Raw genomic sequence first — 17,853 nt, forward strand, 5'->3', positions numbered from 1 at the left:
TAAAACAAAAAGCACGACAATGTTTATAAGCGGGTTTCATAATAGCAATTTTGAAAGCAAATGCAACGAAAGGAACTCAGAAATCTACTACGTTCTTGCCGCAATCACTACATACCAGCCAGACGACGCATAAGCGTAAAGTATTCGCACAAATTATTCACACCTGTGGAGCACCCTGTCGTGAACAGGCTTCATAAACCGAATGGCAGGTCCGAATGGCACGAATGTGATGCTTTTGGTGTTAAGGCGATGTTTATAACCCTTGTTCAGGACTAGCGCGTTCTTTGCTTCTTTTTATGTTTTGCGTTATCTTGGAGTTGGAGTTAAAGTTTATTTCTTTCTTTTACAAGAAAAGGGAAGCCAAGGCAAAAGGCGGCAAGCCTGACTGGGCCTTGGCTCCCAAAACAGATAACAACAGACAACAGCACACACCTCTAGTGTATATAAAATAAAAAACATTATGCAACACTTACATAGGATATGTAAAAGATATGAATACATGCAGTATTCATTGGATATACAAATCAACAGATCACGCTGTCAATAAGATAAATATTTGCACTAAAAGCAAAACATATTTACACAAAAAAGATTACATATGAGAAAAATACAGTTACTACCACCATTGCAATTATAGGGGATATCCATTTAAATATTTATATTTATTTGTATTTATATCGACCTTTGCTCTGTACCTATGTTTGTTTACGCTCCCCCCTTATGTAATACCCCAACAGGGGCCCTTAAGGGTTAATAAATGATGATGATGATGATGATATCACTCATGTCAATTCGGTAACCATTGAGGGCTAACTTTCCATTGCAGTCGCAGCTTTCCTAGCTTATATGAACCAATTACGAAGATCGCCCCATAATAGGCTTTTTTATTTGATTCTACCATCGTCTGGCTCTTCCTATAATTCTTCAAATTCTTTACCTTTGATTTTCCTTTTTGCCATGTTCAGCAGATCGTGCCATGCAGAACAACATATCCTTATTACTGTCTTTTTCTCTATGCCATAGTGGAAGTAGCAATTGAACTTTATCTAATTGATCACCGCCTTGAAAATAAAGGCCCACTTGAGCAGCACATAACTCACCACACATACATAATGGTTGAGTAATTTTTTTTTTTCGAGATGAGAGTTTCTGTCACTCTGTAACTGACATGCCATGAATCTTTCAGTATAGTCTTTTGTGGAACACACGGTACAGGATGCGCTCAACTAATATGACGGCACATGATCTCATGCGGCGAGAATTTTCGTATTATTTACCTTTCTTTTGTGGCGTAAGTAGTCGGGCGGCTAGGGTGCTTTATTCGCTGAAGTGGTTAGGAATCTATTGTACCCACACACCGGAGAATAAATAAAGATCCAAGAAAAGAGAATAAATGGCTCCCGTAAATTGTGGTGGAAATAGCCGCCCTCCCGCATTAATGGCCCTGGGAGAATGATGTCGGTACGAAACCACTGTCGGCTCGTGTCCGCCTGAAGTGCGCTGTTGCATAGTATGCATGGCCATTATGGCATGAGTGGGACAGGCAGCGCCCATGAACGAATTACTTCAAAGCTGATGACTTCGCTCCGTGGATCTATATAAACACACAATTCAGCGATAGACCGGTGCATGCCGAATTTCTATTAATGCAAGAAATTGCCTGTCCATAAAAGAAGACAAAATCCAACGCACTGGATAGATAAAATTCTCTAAGCAAGAAGGAAACAAAGTGATGGTTATTTCCGCAGTGCAATTTTCAATTGTCTCACCAAAGTCGAGCTATAAACGAGATGAGTCGAGAGCGGCAGCGTCAATGTTCCATTCGTTCACGGAATTAACGAAGTTGCCCTCAATACGACTGTCGGTTTCTAGCTCAGAAGTGGAAGTTTTTGCCAGGCCCGCTGATCTTCAGTAGGCATAACGAAAGCAAATTTTAATTAGATGATTCTTCTTCAGCTGCTTTCATCACTAGAACAATATGAGAAACGCTAGAAACTATCTGGTGGCGCCTTACAGAGTGTATAGTTTTATAATATTGAGCGACGCCCTCCTGACGCAAGACAACAGTGTGTTCGAACATTTACCGCACTTGGAAGATGTGTCGAGAGTCGACTATCTTTTGTGTCGGAGAAAAAAAAATCAGTGTCTAAATGACATGCGAAGTGCAAGCGCCTTTTATTTTTACGAAAACTAACATAAGAACTTGAGTAGCAGATATAAAAAATTCCTAGTTGTATTCATCTTGGTTTTCAGTGTGACTCAATTGCCTATTTTGGAAAATAAACGACGGAACTCGTGACACTGTCAATCTCTACGACAGCTAGAAGACACACAATGTGCGGATTACAGAGCCCGTGGTCTTAGTTCTTCAAGGACGGATGCTTACCATAAGTGAGCTTGTGTTGCTTTGGAGAAATTAGCCAATAGCTCATTTATGAGAGGCTTCTCTCAATGGAACAGGTGTGTTTGGCACTGGGCGTAGGAGAATTATCCGTGGTTCTTTTTCTCATGCGAGTAATCTGCTGGTACGCTTGCCTTCATTACTCTTAAATCTGTTCAGAGCATGGTGTCAGCCGTCCATCAGTAGCAATAACAGAAATAGAATTGAGGTTTTTATCCGCAATGAAAGGACGCCGTGTTGTCGCAATCAACATTTGTTAGCGCGTATCTCTAAATTGTGTTTTTCTTTCGTATTTTGTTTGCTGAACCCGTTATATTCATTTTTTTTCGTGAAGCAGCGAATCATGTCAGCGAATTCTAAACGCCTCAAAGCTTTGCATAATGCAGCAGTTCCTTGTCCGGCTTTCACTGGAATTTCACTCATGAATGTTTTCATATGTCCGTTGGGATGATGTATCAAATTGTATAAAATTTTCAAGTACTCTATTTTAACAATACCGGCCGCTAATGAAATTTTTCAACTTGTATTGCATTCTTACATTTTTTTTTACCATATTGTGTTCGCCGGGTATGCCTCTTTTGACTGCGTTTTCTGTACCAATAATATTGTTCATAAGTATATACACTCATGTATAGGAGGTCCCGATACAGCTTTGAGCTCTGGGACCTCCTTCTGTATGATTTATGTAATATCTGTTTGTTTTTTGTAAATGAACAAACGTTATTCGTCTTCTTGAGTTGAGGGGGAGAGGAGGAGGGCCAGTTTTAATCGTCGATATCTCCGGTGTTAATGAAGCTAGCTGAAATATTGTAGCGATGAATTGACTTGTGAGGAAGTACCTATCACTCGACTGATTCGCTTTACCTCACTTTAAGCGTTGCATAGTCCCATGAACGCATTTCTGGACTCTTCTGCATTATGTTGATGTTTTAATCAACGGCAATTTAACGCTCGTGAGTGTGACATTTTTATCATAACTGTTAAATGGGCTATAATGTGTGCATGTATTTTTTATAACTTTAGACTCTTTACTTACTTGCAGAAGAGATTTCCTGGTCACGTGATGGGGATCTCTGTATTGCGAAGAGAGCATGATGCCGATGACCACTTGCCTTGTGATCACCGCCTCTGTCACCACGTAGTGGTTAAGGCTCTCGACTACTGAGCCGGGCAAACCGAGGTGTATTCTGGCAGCGACGGCTGCATTTAACGGAGGCAACACACAAGGCTACCGTGTGCTGTGCGATGAAAATGGATGTAAAAGAACTGAGATGGTCGAAACTATCCAGAAACGTACACAATGATGTCCCTTTTTATATGAGTCACGTTGAGACGGTAGACATAAAAACCAGAGCAAACCACACTTTGCAAAAAGTAATACGTTTTGGAATATACTGCGGTATATTTGAAATATATTTTAAACGAGGCGGGAGATATAAAACTGGGCTTCAGAATTTACCGCTCGGTTTATTCGAAACTATTAGTGCAAATTTGTTTTTGTTTGTTTGTTAGCTTGAATGCTTGTTTGTTTGTTCGTCCGTCCATTCATTCGTTCGACCTCTTCAAAGCTGCTAAAGCAGCCTTCTGTACGAGGCAAATAAGCGTCATGACGATGACAGCTTTTCAGTGACTGGGGCAAGGTTCGCAATGTGCAATATGTAAATAAGAAAGCAGCCATGGATATAGAAAAAAAGACGGTGCGCTTTGTTGAGAAAGACAGGGCAGTGAAAAAAGTCAGTGCAGTTGGGAAAGCAAAGGCGGACAAAATGGATACAGGACTGCGGCATGGCAGGCTACAAGCCTTAACGTACCAAAAGTTTTCATTTCATCCCTGGATGTTTCATCTCTCGAGCATCTGAAACGTTGCTTCTCGAACGACGTCGACCTGCCCCCTCCTTCCCAATTCTAGAGTGCTGTTCGCGTTTTCTTAGTGAGCCCTTGGCTGTGGTTGACCTGAACTGTTCAAAAATGCGATATAATTGTAATAATATTTATGTTAAATCTCTCCACAATTCTCAACCTCCTCCTCCATTTCATTCGTGAAAGTAAGAAAAAGGAATCGTTTTTTTTTTATTACAACGGTAACTCTACCGCTCTCCGTAACAAAAATACCCCCAGAAATGACAACATGATTGCTACCACGATCCTTATTAAAAACAAAAAAGAAATAAATTCCTAATTGGGGATCTCTTGGACCCTAGCCGAGTGCTTTACCGCAGTGCCACGCGCCGAGTCGGGAAACGGTCTTCGTTATTCCTTTTGTCTACAGTGAGGATGATAGCGGGATTCCGCGAGTGACAGATACTGTGATTGGCGTGCAATTTGAAAGTAACAAAGGCTAAAATAGTTAAGTCACTCAATTAGGGTGACGTAAAGGATGCGACGTCACCCATCTGCCGTAAGCTATGAGGACCAAGCGGGAACGAGTGCGCTCTCAACGCCGCCAGGCGGCGCTTCTTGCCTTCCGCGAATTCTTTCTTTATTAACTTTATTTCTTTTTCAGCTAGTTAGGTTAGGTGCAGCCTAAAGAATAGATTTTAGCTCTTGGTCCTAGCGGCCTGGTTTTTCGTGCCGGCAGCTAGGTTTTCTTGGCGTTCATTGTTTAGCTATCTTGTTTAGATAAATATTTTTCTTTCTAGGCTATTGGCATTCGCAGATTTGGTTTTTAACGCGTGTTTGCTAGTCGTTTCTTGTGTCTTCTTTTGGCAATTTGTATATTCTAAGAATTCGTAACAGTTATAGTTCAGTCGATGAGCGCTTAAGATGTGCAATCAAAAGAAGGTAAAGTGTACTCAGTGTGAGGCGCATGTTAATGTCAAAGAAACGCGTTTTGATTCTGTAGGTGAAGCGGAAGGCAGCGACTTTTTGTGTCGATGTTGCGTACTGAATGCACGTCTAGATAGATTTGATCAAGAAAGGGGCAGTTTAGTGTCTCGTGTGGAGGATTTAGAAAATGAAGTACGTTTGCTAAGGACGGAAAATCAGAAACTGCTTGGACAGCTTACTCAGATTGAAAAAAAAGGGGCCGACTTTGTCCTTGGAACCAACAAGGGCGAACATTCCAATGCGGGCCACGTGGCTGGGGCCAGCACTGGCATGGAAGGCATAAGCAAAGTAGGTCAGGCGGATCCGAACCGTCAGAGTTATTTAGAAGCAGCTAAGACGCCGGAAAAAAAGGAAGAAGTAAGGAAGAATGAAAATCCCGGAGATAAGGACACAGATAACCGAAAGCAGGAGCCAACAGTTGGGAGAGGGAGAGAGAAGGCCCAGGTGCTTATCGCCGGGGATTCTAACATGAATAGGTGCAAGCGAGATATCTTGGAACGTGTAAGGGGTGATAAGAGAGTGTTGGTTGGAGCCTTCCCAGGGAGAACAATGAGGACTGTACTAAAAGAGAGTAAAAATAGGCTGTTGAAGGATTCCGGAGAGCGCAGTATGGTAATAGTAGCCGCGGGTCTAAACGATGTCCTAAATGGTGACGCTGCAGGAGTGGTGGAAAGTTTAGCTAAGGGAGTTGACGAGATCAGGGAGATAGCACAGCAGACGCAGATAGTTGTATGCACAGTACCAGAGGCGCTAGGATTGAACGGAAAGATGGAAAAGGACGTGGTGACAGTTAATCAGGACATAAGAAAGTTAAGCCTGGAGAAGCGTTTCGAAGTGGTTGAGGTAAACAGGGAGGTACATAAAGCAGGTTTTGGCAGGGCTTTTCAGCGAGATGGCATTCATTTTAACAGAAGGGTCGGAGCAGAGATCGGCTGGCGCCTGGCAGGCAGGGCTGTAGCTTTTTAGGGGGTCTGCGAGGACTCCGTGCACAGAGGTAGTTAAAAGTGAAGCAGAAGAAAGTGTAATAATGGAAACTGAACCCCCAAAACTGACACAGAGTAGGTCGAGAAAGAAAAGTACAAAAAAGAAATTTAACACTAGGACCAGCTACATAAACATGCAAGGAGGTAGAAAAAGAGCGAAATGGCTAGAGATAGAAAAGCAGTTGAAGGATGACAAAATAGGCGTGTACGCTCTTTGCGAGACTCATCTCAGGGACCTAGAAGATCCGCAGTTTATAGAAGGCTACGTCTGGGAAGGGTGCAACAGAACGAGAACGGAAAGAAAGGGTGGAGGGGTAGGTATGTTGATAGACCAGGGAACAAATTGGCAAAGAATTAAATCATCTTGTAAAGAACATATCTGGGTTTCAGGAACCATTGAGGCATAAGGACATGGCTAGGGGTAGTTTATTTAGGAACAGGACATCAATGCAGGCAAGAAAACAGGGATCTTGTTGAATGTCTCAGTGACAATATAAGCCAGTTTGGAAACGGGGCCAATATTATTCTGCTGGGGGACATGAACGGCCACATCGACGATGGATACGCGGGTTGTAACGGGAAGCTAATGCTAGATTTCTGCGAGCGACACGATCTAGTTATAGTAAATAGAGAAACAAAATGTGAAGGCCGAATCACGTGGGAATTCCGCAACAGGCAGACGACCATTGACTATTGTCTAATGCCGCAGGAAATTTATAGCAAGGTCACAAAAATGGAAATTGACGAAGAAGGGGAGTGTAGTCTGGGAAGTGATCATAAACGTATTAGTCTGCAGATGAGGCCCTTGATGAAAAGAGAAATGGAACTTAGACAAAACGTAAACGCAAAATTAAACGACGATCAAATAGCGCAGATAGCAGCAGACATAGAGGAAGCAATAGAGAAAAGCCCCATGGAAGACCGGAATTATGAACAGGTAGAACTACTCATAAGGAGTAAAATTCAGGAGGTTAAAGTAGCAAACCGCTGGAATGGAAAGAGGAAGCCACGGAGCTGGTGGAATAAGGAAATCAGGGAAGCTATTGAACAATGACGGGTTGCTTCAAGGGAACACCGAATGGCAAAGAAAGCACAGGCTTCTCAGGAGGAAATCGACCAAAAATGGGAATCATATCGACAAAAGAAACTTCAAGTGCAGGCCCTCGACCAAAGTAAAATAAGACAGTCCGCCGATCGCTGGATGGCTGATATACACGATGCCTCTAGAGGCGGAGCAAGAAAATTCTGGAACCATATAAGCTGGCTAGGGAAGAAGAATCAAAGAAAGCAAGATCGGATTCAAGATAACGAGGGAAATTGTTTAAAGGGAGACAACGCAGTGAACTACATTACATCAGTTATAGCCGAGTCATTTAAGAACGACGATAGGGTAATCTCCGCAAATCAGGAAGCAACACAAGGTAGCAGAATACAAAGCAGCTTAGAACTGACCAATCTAAACTGGAAAAAGGCAGAAAAAAATATTCCTAAAAACACATCTACAGGAATAGATGGAATTCCGATCAAGCTGATTAATGAACTCGGCCCAAAAAGTAAGGAAACATTGTTAAAAGCTTTGGAAACAGTCATAGCGAATAAGCAAATTCCGGACAGCTGGCGGCAGAGTAAAATGAATTTGATTTATAAAGGGAAAGGAGAAAGGATGCACATAAAATCCTACAGGCCGATTACCATAACATCTGTAATGTACAGGTTAGCCATGCAGGCGGTGAAATTAAAGGTGCAAGCATGGGTTGAAAGTAACAAGATACTCGGAGAACTTCAGAACGGCTTTAGAAATGGTAGGCGCTTAGATGATTGCCTGTTCGTGCTTACCCAATGCATCGAAATATCTAGAGTGGAAAATAGACCTTTGTATTTGGCCTTCCTGGACATAAACGGGGCGTACGACAACGTAAGCAGGGAACTCCTGTGGAACATATTAAAAGAAGAAGATATCGGTTATGAGATAATAGAGTTCCTACAGGAAATATACCGGGATAACAAAGTAGAAATTACGTGGGAAGAGATAAGAAGTACGGAGGATGTCAAAGTATGCAAAGGATTAAGACAAGGCTGTCCTGTATCACCGGTGCTGTTCATGCTTTATATGATAAACCTGGAACGGAGGATACAAGACAGTAACCTAGGTTTTAACCTGTCATACAGATTAGGTGGAAAGGCGGTAGAGCAGCGCCTTCCCGGTTTGATGTATGCAGACGATATTGTGCTGCTAGCTGAGAGTCTGGAAGAATTGCAAACTCTAGTTAAGTAATGCGGAGACGAAGGGGACGCTATAGGCTTCAGTTTCAGCGCAGTTAAGTCGGGTCTGATGATTTTCAACGGCTCAACTGATCAGGGTCTTAAAATTCAAGGCCTTGAAATACCTAGAGTAGCAGAATATAAATATTTGGGAGTATGGGTAAACGAAGGATTGGCATAGATTGGAAAGCATGAGCAATCACTTAAGGCCAAAGGGCGAAGGAATGCCGGGATAATGAAGCATAAGGCATTGTGGGGATACAATAGGTATGAGGTATTGAGTGGTATTTCGAAAGGAATTATGGTGCCCGGACTTACTTTCGGAAATGCGGTTTTGTGCCTAAAATCAGAGGTACAGTCGACATTAGAAACAAATCAGAGATCCGTTGGACGATTAGCGCTAGGTGCCCACGGCAAAACTACAAATGAGGCGGTACAAGGAGATATGGGCTGGCCATCTTTCGAAGTACGGGAAGCTCAGAGTAAAATATTATATGAGGAACGCCTGAGGAAATTGGGCAGTAACAAATGGGCAGCTAAGGTATTTAAATACTTGTACCTAAAAAGCGTTGACTTACAATGGAGGAAAAGAACTAGGAAACTAACTAGTAAGTATGCTAGTAACAAAGACGAAGAAATAAAGAGCATTAAGCAACAGGTGAAAAACACAGAAGGTAAAAATTGGATAAATTCGATGAAAAAAAAAAAAAAAAAAACAGTGTGTGGAATTATACCGAAAGTGGAAAATGCAGATTAGGAAGGAAGATTTCTTTGATAACTCAAGAGGCAGTGCCCTACTTTTTGAAGCTAGATCAGGGTGCCTTAGAACACGCAGCTACAAAAAGAAGTTTAACAATGGAGATGACGCATGTGCTGTACGTGGAAACTCCAGTCAAACAATTGACCATATTATACTCGAATGCAATGGTATCCATCCGGAAGTTGATGCAGGCGCAATCACTGTTCCTGAAGCTCTGGGGTTTAGAGATAACAGTGGCCGGGTGAATAAACCGGCGGTGGAAACTAGCAAAAAACGGCTGGAAGATTGGTGGCTTAAAAGCAGAGAAGTGACATAATGTTAGTAATGTAGGAGCAAAATTTAATAAATAGAATGATGGTTTAGTTAACCATTCTAAATCAATAATTAAGATATATGGAGAAAAATGAGCATGATAGCTACTGCTACCACCCCGTTTCAAAGGGGAGGCTCCTATATTCCATCCATCCATCCGAATGACAGATGCTGCGCCTTTCCTTTCCTGTAAACGAATTATAGAACGCCGGTGAATTCGACATGGAAGCCGAGGAGAGTTTAGCTGCTGGCGAACGGTGCAGAAGACTAGGGAAATTAACTTCTGATCCCGAGGAAGTCACTGCTTTCCGCTACGTATATCCAGGCATAGCAAAGCTAAGCCATCTTTCATTTTTTCCTTTATCTCAATGTATATTAAAGTTTGCTCCTTGGATTGTTGCGCATGTTGTCGTCAATAGTGCTTCTTACGCAGTTATAGGAGGCCGTATTAGCAGTTTCGACTTTTGAGCCTCTTGCTGTATACTAAAATACAATTAAAGCTACTAATTCAACAACAACAACAAAAAAAAAAAAACCAGAAAAGCCAGATGTCATGTTGAGTTTTCGGCTCGGTGCTTATATTTTAATGTTCCGGAGCCCATAATGACAATTGATTATGAGCGAGATGATTTTCTTTTCTTCTGTAGGACACACTAAAAGAAGTGCACTTGAAAGGATACTCGCGAGGGATAAATAGAGGCACCATTCTACATTTTCGTTTTGCGCTCTGCGCACTCCAAACAACTTGCTATGTTTGGGTATACGCGAACTGCCACATAGCAAAGGAGCATATTCTAATCTTTGGAATGCGACTGCTGCCATTTAAAATCGGCGGGGTGGGTTACTGACGCAGCTGCTGAGATAGACGAGAATAGAACAGAGGGAACGAAGTCATCAGTTCTGGCTGCAAATATCGTTCGCCAAAAGAGGTTTTATATGTTGTGTGCACAAAGATGCCAACAGCTGCTGCAGATGTTCGGTTAGGACCCCTTACAAGGAAGGAACTTCTTGAATGGCTTCCGGGTGTCTGTCAGTGCTAGGAAATGGCTGGGGCCGCTCGCAAGGTCTGATATCAGTAAACCTGAACACGACCATTTATGCCAGCAGTTTCCTTCACCACTATCGCAAGCTGGTACGTATAGAGGCGATGGGGAAGGGGGAGACTTGATTTCCAGGCCGCACATATGATGTACACACGCGGAGTTGATGGGCCTAGCTCCAATACAAAATACGTGATTCTCCAAAATGCGTTCGCCACTGCCAGTTCCGCTGGCCTTGTTCAGTTTTGTGATCTACTTGCTTCTTTCCTCGAGCACTTCTCTTATTTTGGAGACATCACTGAGGCGAAGAAAACTTTTTCCTTGACCCCTTCTGCCAGCCGAATGCTGTCTGGAAAACAGGATTTTTGCTATTGAAGCCAATCGGTTCCTTAGTAATGTGCCTAAGTGATGAGTGCATCTTAAAGTTACGAAGTTTACATGCTATACTCAATTTAACGGCCCAGTGTGAAAGTAGTTTGCAAAGGACCGTTTTCAGGACTGTTAGCGATGAAGTTCGACCAACTCGAAGTCATTACTAAACAGACACCGGACACAACACAAGAAGTTTTCTATTTAGCTTTAATTGAAATGAGGCTGAGGGGAAGGTTGGGGGCGGAAGGGGGGGGGGGGGGGAGGGGGCATGTTCGGTCCTACGACTTTAGGCTCAAATCCGTACACGGCAGAAACAATGAAGCGAAAGCGGTGCTTTCTTATATATATATATATATATATATATATATATATATATATATATATATATATATATATATATATATATACAAGCAGATAAATGAAGGGAAAAATGAGGGTATTCGTTATAATACATGAAGGATAGAAGCCAACAGTCGGCGAGGCCAAGGAAAGCATTGGGGATTGTATTTATGTCGTTTTTTATTTTTACTTCGGTAATCACATAAATTAGTAATGTAATGTATTATAACGAGTACCCCCATTTTCCCCTTCATTTATCCTTTATCTTCATTTAGCTTGTAGCTTACGGGGGTCTCGGGTCGGGCAGTCTTGAAGCCATAGGTAGCGTAAGAGGGTTCTAGCACAGCTTTCGCCCTCGCTCTTGATCACGTTCTACGTGACGCTGGCGGTAACACAGGACGTTCCACTATAGGCCCTATAGTTCCACGTCCACCGCTATGGTTGAGGGCGGCGCTGGTGAATACTCTCAAGGTTCGTATACAGACAACATTAATACCCAAGAAAGTAGCTGCTGGGACAGCGGTCGATGTAGCTCAGTTGGAAGAGCACCGGACGTGATATTCGGAGGTCGTGGGTTCGGTCCCCACCATCGGCACGTTGTTTTTCCTTCTACTTTGTGTTTATCTTTTCCCTAGACAGATTACATTACTAATTTATGTGATTACCGAAGTAAAATTAAAAAAAGACGTAAATACAATCCCCAATGCTTTCATTGGCCTCGCCGACTGTTGGCTTCTATCCTTCATGTATTATAACGAGTACCCTCATTTTCCCCTTCATTTACCTGCTTGTAGCTTACGGGGGTCTCTGTTCTGGCAGTCCTGAAGCCATAGGTAGCGTAAGAGGGTTCTAGCACAGCCTTCGCCCTCGCTCTTGATCACATTCTACGTGACGCTGGCGGTAACACAGGACGTTCTACGTCCACCGCTATGGTTGAGGGTGGCGCTGGTGAATACTCTCAAGGTTCGTATACAGACAACATTAATACCCAAGAAAGTAGCAGGTGGGACAGCGGCCGTGTAGCTCAGTTGGAAGAGCACCGGACGCGATATTCGGAGGTCGTGGGTTCGGTCCCCACCATCGGCACGTTGTTTTTCCTTCTACTTTGTGTTTATCTTTCCCCTAGACAGATTATTACTACACACACACACACACACACACACACACACACACACACACACACACACACACACACACACACACACACACACACACACACACACACACACACACACACACACACACACACACACACACACACACACACACACACACACACACACACACACACACGCGCACACGCACGCGCACACGCACGCGCACGCGCACGCGCACACGCACGCACACACGCACACACGCGCACACGCGCACACACGCGCACACGCGCACACGCACGCACACACGCGCACACGCACACACACACGCGCGCACACAGACACACACACACACGCACACACACACAGACACACACACACACGCACACACACACAGACACACACACACATGCACACACACACACAGACACAGACACACACGCACACACACACACACACGCACACACACGCACACACACACACACACGCACACACACGCACACACACACGCACACGCACACACACACAGACACACGCACACACACACGCACACAGACACACACGCACACACGCACACACACACACACGCACACACACACACAGACACAGACACACACACACACGCGCACACACACACGCACACACACGCGCACACACACGCGCACGCACACACACACACACACACAGACACACACACACACACACAGACACACACACACACACACACACACACACACACACACACACACACACACACACACACACACACACACACACACACACACACACACACACACACACACACACACACACATGTATGTATATATATATATATATATATATATATATATATATATATATATATATATATATATATATATGTTATTAAAAACGATGGGACTTGATAAATTTCTTCTGATATAATTAATCAATGTGGCTTTTGATGTTACCGTCGCTGGCTACGACGTCTAGCTTTTGCGATGTGCCCCAAACCGGATGTTTTCTTTCTACCAACGATTCGCGATGGCTTACTTTGGCGTGCGGCAATTTGGTTTTACGCCCTGTTTTGGTTGGACAGAAACGGAAAACAAGAATCAAACAGATGACGGTATGGATCAAAAGGTTTTCTCGATACTTATTTTTCCACTATGAAGGCCACGCGAACTGATTGGTTCATGTGGCCGGAAACGAATCTGACAGCGCTTGCATAAAGAAATATATAAAGGGAAACAGACTCTACCGCAAGTGTGTGTCGGGCTTTAAATTCCTTTACATTTTCCTGTGCAGAACAATGCTGTTTCTTTTTTTCTCACGACTGTAAATAGAAATGCGGACCACACATAGAATTGGGGCAGCGATAACATGGACGTCGACATAGCCGACTATTTATTTCTTTTCCTAAAATTTGTAAATATTTTTTTTCCTGCGCCCTTCTGACGCCTAAGGCCGCTGCTATCCTTACAAACGTCTCCAATCATTTTCTTACCAAAATTACTACATAAGCTTTCCAACTGTGCAAAACAAATACTCAAAAATATTCTTAATATTCTTAGAAACGGGGGTTCGTCTAGGTACTACAGAAACATTTGCGTTCTACGCCGGTATACTCTCTACAAAGGTTCCAAAAACGCTGTCGTTCGATATTTCCCAGAAGGCTGTGAGCACCGCACATAGATCGAGAGAGCTGTGCTATCGCCCAGGCTGGCCCGGAAGATGCAAACGGCTCTATTCTTTCTTTGCCTCTCGCCATTCAATAACACTCGATAGATTGAAGAAACTACCCGAGATGCTTCCGATCGATACCGGCAGGGGCCCTCGGTAACGACCGCAATAAAAGGAAGTGTGCGTACCGCTTGGACTGGCCGCCCCTCGAGGAGATAAAAATGCCTAGCGAAGAGTGTCGCATTCATTCCGCTGTTCCTACTCTCTATAGAAACTAGCCCGCGCTGACGCTTGCGTCGAAAAACACGTTTTGTCAACCGCAGGGCGAGCGTAACTGTTGTTGGAAATTGTGATGCCCTCGAACTTTTATTCGTTGCATTTTTTTTCTGGATCAAATGAAAACGGAGATGCTCCAGATTTTCTGTTGGAAGAGAAAGTGTAAGCCATTCTTCTTTCCTTGTTTTTGTTTACAAACCGCGCTATCTTTCACAAAGCCTAGCGGAAAATATTCTAGAATGGGTAGCGAAATCTACGGTGTTGTTTTCTGCGCAGTGAGTTTTATCTGCATCAGCATATGGGATATGCTGAAACCGAACACCTGTAGGACCTATCTGGTAAAAAAAAGAAATGTTGTAATGAAAAGGTTACGTTTGTCTAAAAGGCTAAAAGAGGAAAACATGTTGAAATAGAAATTTACTTAAGTGATTTGTTTGTTTGACAAAACTGTGAGGGTTAATGCAATTATTTAATTCGCCTTCCGTTAATTTATTGCACTTTACAGTGTCTGTTAGGCTTTGTATGAATTTAGGTGTTGCAATTCGTTTTAGCCGCTTTGTACGAGCTTGAATCGCAGTTCTGTGCTTAACCCACGTGCAGATCAGAAATGAGAACAGAATTGTAGTTCGAGGGACGCGGTAGTGCACATCATGTGTTACAGTGTCGGTTAACTTTAGGGCAGCGATAGACACCAACAAAAGAAACATAATTCCTTCAGTGGGCACTATTTCACCCCGACGACCACAGTCTTCCGATGGCTCGTCTTCCAGACTGACGCGTTCTCCCTCGACCGTTAAAAACTAAGCATCTAGACCTAGCATACGAACACGGCACAGTGTATCTAGTCCTTTATATGTGTGTATATATATATATATATATATATATATATATATATATATATATATATATATATATATATATATCCGGTGAACGCTCACATGTTTAAACCGGTTAGTGAACATAAATACCCAAGCAAGCGGAAGCGGAAGGTGGTACAGCCGGCGATGTAGACTCAGTTGGAAGAGCACTGGACGCGACATTCGGAGATCGTGGCTTCGACTCCCACCATCGGCGCGTTGTTTTTCCTTCCGCTCTATCCCAGTAGTCACCACAAGACTTATTCCTGGAAATGCCAACAATATAAAAAAACAATATATGTATATATATATATATATATATATATATATATATATATATATATATATATATATATATATATATATATATATATATATATATATATATATATATATATATATATATATATATATATATATATATAGGAGCGAGCAGTCTACGAGTGAAAGGCAAACGGTAATATATATATATATATATATATATATCCAGTAATTCCTCTTTAAATAGGTATTCATATTGAGCATATCTGTAAAATTTGTGTTTCTCATTCAATGAAATGGAAGTGTATAACCTCACCAGAAAATAAGCAAGCTCAGGTAATAGCACTGATCAATCCTAATAACTACTTGTCTGCTTTTGCTGACATTTTGTTTTGACTATCGAATAAACGTTAATAAAAAGAGAAAGGAAATACTTTTGTGCCGAGGATTGTTTATTTCGTTCGCAGACCTCTCTTACACGCTTCCATATTTTCGATCGCTCGAAGTTCATGCCTCTTCGAGATACGTGCATTATTCCACAACGCACTTTCTGCCTTTGCTTGCATGGAAGGCTAAGTCGGAAAAGTTAAGAAGTCGAGGAAAGTAATTCTGCGTGAACATGAACATCTAAAAACGCTATAAAATAAACGAGAGGTATATATTTGCCCCTCTCAGGTTTCTACTCCGTCTTTATAGTGACAAAGACAATCAATGCCACGTAGAAGAAGGGTTCAGCGTTTTGAGAAGGCAAGCCAGTCTGGTAACATCTGCAGTGTCTGCGAACCTTTAATAAATGACGGCAGTACAAAGGAGACTCATTTTCTCATGAGAGCATACTGACACCAGAATACTGATTGCTTTGAACAGAACGTATTCTTAAGTTGGTTGCGCGTGCAGAAAAGACAGGTAACACATGTAGTGTCCTTCAGTATTTATTGTATGTAATTATGGGAGCTGTGCTGGCGTTATAAAAGATCTAAGGCTGGTGTGCTAACATAACAGTAACATGTAGTCATCTAAACTAGTCAAGAAAAAAACTAGTTTTACTTTTATCGGCCGCCTTCCTACCGACGTTGTTCGGACTGGACTTCCACGTCTCTTACATTCATCAGTGCTGGAAAATAGTTTGCCCAGCTACCAGCCCAGTTCGCAGCGGCGCATGCATATGAGTAAAACACACTGTTTGGGTATCGGAACCATTGCATGAAGAAACATAATACCAGCCAAAAGAAGACGCGCACAAAAAAGTGGCAAGAAGCACCTCTCTTGTCTTCTCAGTTTCCTGTGTGCGTCTGGTTTTAACAGGTGTTATTTTCCTTAAGGTGCCAACATTTGAAAAGTCACAACGATCTTCTCTTTGCCTAAATATTTAAATATAATGTATGGCAGTGTGCGAAAGCACACTAGGAGTAGCATGTGACCGTGTTTTGACTAAAAAATCCGAAATATTCTCGCTACAGAAAGTTCACGTGATTTAAGAATATACTCCAGGTTCTTTACGCACGACTTACATGACAGTTATAGCTTTAACTGGAAGGGTGTCTTGGTGGCGAAAGCACGGAAGCCGATTAGGCTTTGTATGACATGTTCAAGGCGACGTCATTGCAGTTTGGCATTTTCTTTTCCTGCTTAGTTCTCCTTACCAAATAGAGCTTCATGAGAACCGGTATTGTCACATTTTGCTTGCATTATGCCAAGCACGCTCCACTTATGAGCTCTAAGGCACCAGTGACCTAGAACTTCATATTTAGGCAGTGATAACGCCGATTTTTTACAGAGGTATAATTGCATGTCATTGGTACAAGTCATGTATTCATCGAAAGGTCCGAATTTCTCCCGCATAAGATCACATATATTCCTGAAAATTTGTCGATTATCGCATCTTCTTTATATGCCTGGCCAAAGGCAGTAAAGTATAAATGTGTAATAGTTACTAAAAGCGAACGAGTCATAAAATTCCAGTTTAGAGAATGGTCATTTTTGAGTGGCGGCAATCATTACACCATTACTCGCATAATAACCCTTACCTGAAATATGATTTATTCAAAAGAAACGCGCACGCCATCGGTGGGATTGGAGCCTACCACCTCTGCATGCCGCGTTCGGACCTCTGCCAACTGAGCTGCTACGGCTACATGCCTGCTGACCTTGACAGTTTCCTCCATCGCCACCCTTCACCCCAGCCCATTGCAAGTGTCACGTAAAACGCGATCAAACGGGAAGAGTGCCAGGTGTGCAAGAACCGTCTTAGACGTTACTGAAGGTACTAAGACTGCCAGGATGAAGGCCTTCATTGAGCAACTGATCAGAGAAAGGTTGCGAAAAGGGGGCACGTTAAAAACATGCGTTTAGAAAGTACAGGGGCATTTTAAGATACGCTGAGTACAGCCATTATAAACGAGTTTTCT

General features: G+C 42.6%; 1 non-coding gene across 1 annotated transcript; it reads left to right on the forward strand.

Annotated features, from left to right (window-relative positions):
- The first annotated feature begins 11,817 nt into the window (after positions 1-11,817).
- TRNAS-UGA (transfer RNA serine (anticodon UGA)) lies at positions 11,818-11,890 on the forward strand. Its single transcript has one exon. It is a non-coding gene; the product is annotated as a tRNA-Ser (tRNA).
- Positions 11,891-17,853: the final 5,963 nt, after the last annotated feature.

This window comes from Amblyomma maculatum, chromosome 2 (assembly GCF_055883805.1).
Source record: "Amblyomma maculatum isolate TAMU_Amacu chromosome 2, ASM5588380v1, whole genome shotgun sequence".
Lineage (NCBI taxonomy): Eukaryota > Metazoa > Arthropoda > Arachnida > Ixodida > Ixodidae > Amblyomma > Amblyomma maculatum.